Source organism: Calidris pugnax, unplaced genomic scaffold (assembly GCF_001431845.1).
Source record: "Calidris pugnax isolate Ruff unplaced genomic scaffold, ASM143184v1 scaffold25, whole genome shotgun sequence".
NCBI classification, from domain to species: Eukaryota; Metazoa; Chordata; class Aves; order Charadriiformes; family Scolopacidae; genus Calidris; species Calidris pugnax.
The window spans coordinates 4,919,488-4,923,296 of record NW_015090805.1 but is presented as its reverse complement, the minus strand read 5'-3'; positions in this window follow the sequence as shown (position 1 = coordinate 4,923,296).

Genomic DNA, 3,809 nt, shown 5'->3' with positions numbered 1-3,809 from the left:
AGAGAAGAAGATTGATTGATGTTAGGCATCCAGCCTGTGTGCATGCCTTTTTGTGAAGCTCTGCATTTTCCTACAGAGCAGATGTGCCCTGCAAACTCTCATTTGGTTTCTGATGCAAGGGGGGAATGACGAGCTGCTCAGGATGAGATTGCTGAGGATGGGGCCAGAGGGCAGGTGGTGGGCTCACAGAAGGTCAGGTGGCTGAGCCATAACGCCTGATGCTGGATGAAAGCAAACTCTTTGTGTCTCCCCCATCCATTCCTAGCCCCCAGGTCAAGCCATGGGATTTGGGGGCAGAAACCCCTTCCAGAAGGGAAATCAGGTCATACAAGCAGGGCACATGCTTTCTGGCTTTGCAGCCATTGTGGCCCAGGGTTCTGTGGCTTTCTTACCCTTTTTTGTTTCTTTTTTTTCGCTTTTTTTTCCCTTCAAAATGGGGGACAAGGCAAAGAGACATGAACAAATGAAAAACCTCCACGTAATTCCAGTTAACGGTGCAGTGGGCAGGGGCCAAAAGCCCCTGCTTTCCTTATTGCTGCAGGGTGAAGCCCTGGAGCATATGATTTGATTATCGTCATTGTTGTAAGGCAGTGCTCTGTGCCTGCTGTGAGAAAGGACATTTCTAGGGGGTTTAGGGGATTACTGGTTCCTGGGGCAGATGTGATGACCCCTGGTAGTGTCCAGCCTCTGCTCCTCCAGACTTCTGCTCACAGAAATGTGCTGAAGGCTCCATCCAAGTTCTTCTTTGGATAGGCCTTTGCAAGGCCTATTCGTAGTCCCATGCAGAAATAATTAGACTGCAAGAGTTTGGCTTAGCTAGCAAAAAATTGCTTCTGATATATGTTAAAGGAAATCAGAACACTTTGCTTCACACCTCTGAATAAAATTTTATTCATGTATTACTAGCCTGCTTTCTTACAAATAAAGGTTTTACCCTGGCAGTAGGCGTGCACAGACAAAACTGCTATTAAGAACATCATATCCTTTTTGAAGATCAACTAAAGAAGCTTTTAAATCTCAATCAGTCTATTTAAGCAGTTCCATTAACTGACTTCTTAATTGTCCTTTTACTGATTAGCTTTGTTCCTGTTTGCAAAGTTAGGGTGTAAACAGCTATGAGCTGCTTAAGATTTTTCCCTCCAAATGGGAACCTATTTGCCAAAGAGTTTTGTGTGCATTTAGTCTCCAGCATTTCCACAAGTGGCTTCTTGTTGGGAGTTAGTGTGCTACAACTGGAACCAATCAGGTGCAATCTGCTGTACACAGAAGGTGTGTGCCTGAGGACTGGAGGAAAGCTAATGTCACGTCAGTCTTCAAAAATGGCAAGAAGGAGGACACAGGAAACCAGTCAGGTGATAGAATGGCTCATTCTGGATGTCATCTCTAAGCATGCAAAGGAAAAGAAGGCTATGGGGAGTGGTCAACATGGATTCACCAAGGGGCAATCATGCCTGATCAATCTGATGGAGATTGGTCAAGGAACCTAATGAAGTTCAACAAGGGCAAGTGTAGGATGCTGTACCTGAGGAGGAATAACCCCATGTACTAGTACAGGCTGGGGGCTGACCTGCTGGAGAGCAACTCTGAGGAAAAAGACCTGGGAGTCCTGGTGGACAACAGGATGACCATGAGCTAGCAATGTGCCCTTGTGGGCACATTGGCCTCCTGGGGTGCATGAGGAAGGGTGTGACCAGCAGGTCGATGGAGGTTATCCTCCCTCTCTACTTTGCCCTGATGAGGCCACATCTGGAGTACTGTGTCCAGTTCTGGGCTCCCCAGTTCAAGGACAGGGAACTTCTGGTGAGGGTACAGCAGAGGACCACAGAGATGATTAGGGGCCTGGAGCATCTCTTTTACGAGGAGAGGCTGAGGGAGTTGGGTCTTTTTAGTCTGGAGAAAACTGAGGGGGGATCTGATCAATGACTATAAATACTTAAAGGGTGGGTGTCAAGAGGATGGGGCTGGTCTTTTTTCAGTGGTGCCCAGTGACAGGACAGGAGGAAATGGGCATAAACTTAACATAAGAAGTTCCATCTAAACATGAGGAGGAAATTCTTCACTCTGAGGCTGCCCAGAGAGGTGGTGGCATCTCCGTCTCGAGACATTCAAAACCCGCCTGGACATGTTCCTGTGCAACCTGCTCTAGGTGGACTTGCTTTGGCAGGGAGGTTGGACTAGATGATCCCCAGAGGTCCCTTCCAACTCCATATCATTCTGTGATTCTGTAAAATTTGCTTGCAGAAGCTCTTGTGTGTCCCACATCTCTTGGACTTTGTAGGTCAAACTGTAACAAAGAAAGCATTAGCAGTTTCCCCAAACTAAAGGAAAGGGTTTTTTAGGAGGTTGGAGCATGCAGATAGTCATGCATGCCGAGGGAGGCACAGGCATTCTAGGTGCCTTTCTAATGCTTCCTTTTTAAAGGAAAGCTACCTAGGTTTGTTTTTTGTCTTAAAAAAAGAAAAAGACACACCCCCCCATGCTTTTTGGAGCAGCAAATCTGGAAGTGAGTCTGCATGCTTTTTGGAGCAGCAAATCTGGAAGTGGATCTGAACCAAGACACACCCCCCCATGCTTTTTGGAGCAGCAAATCTGGAAGTGAGTCTGAACCTCTCTTCTTATTTGTATTTCTCCTGCAAACTAGAATAAGCAAACAGTGTTTTGTATGTCTCCTTCACTACATCTATCCATCTCTACCCTTGGAGCACAGTGGGAGGAGAAAGGGAGCTGCCCATGGACCATTTTTCTCTTGTTTTTTATGTTATGCTAGAACAAACTGTTTCAAAAATGACAATGACAAAGCAAAGCAAATACTTCTTCCTAGAAATTCAAACATAGTGGGTATGTTGCTATTAACTGCCTGCCAGAATCCTTGAAATACAGGCCCAAGCAGCAAGTGGGAGCTCTCTCGCTCCCTCAGTCCCTTGCTAACAAGGATTCTCTTGCTAATAAGGACTCTCACTCTGCAGTGCCTGTGTCCCCTGCTTGCCTGCCTCTGCCTGGGTCCTGCTTCAGAGGTTCCCGGATCCATGAGGTATTGACATTAAATTGTTCTTTGCCCTTAATCCGTGGTTTTCTGGTTGTTCCTGTGTCCTGCCTGCATCGGCTCACACAACCTCTCTTCTTATTTGTATTTCTCCTGCAAACTAGAATAAGCAAACAGTGTTTTGTATGTCTCCTTCACTACATCTATCCATCTCTACCCTTGGAGCACAGAGGGAGGAGAAAGGGAGCTGCCAGTGGCCCATAGTGATTGATTCCTCTCTTGCTTTTTATGTTATGCTAGAACAAACTGTTTCAAAAATGACAATGACAAACCAAAGCAAATACTTCTTGCTAGAAATTCAAACATAGTGGGTATGCTGCTATTAAATGGGCTGCTTTATCTATAACATTTATTTGGAATTATTCTTTTCTGCTTGAGCTTGCAGCCCTTAGAAGAGAGATGTGTTTCCCTGAAGCCATTTCCTTCAATAACTGTTGTCATCTGAAACTTTCTGTTATTGATTGCTATCACAGGGTGAAGATTTGCCCATTTGTATTTCTCCTGCAAACTAGAATAAGCAAACAGTGTTTTGTATGTCTCCTTCACTACATCTATCCATCTCTACCCTTGGAGCACAGAGGGAGGAGAAAGGGAGCTGCCAGTGGCCCATAGTGATTGATTCCTCTCTTGCTTTTTATGTTATGCTAGAACAAACTGTTTCAAAAATGACAATGACAAACCAAAGCAAATACTTCTTGCTAGAAATTCAAACATAGTGGGTATGCTGCTATTAAATGGGCTGCTTTATCTATAACATTTATTTGGA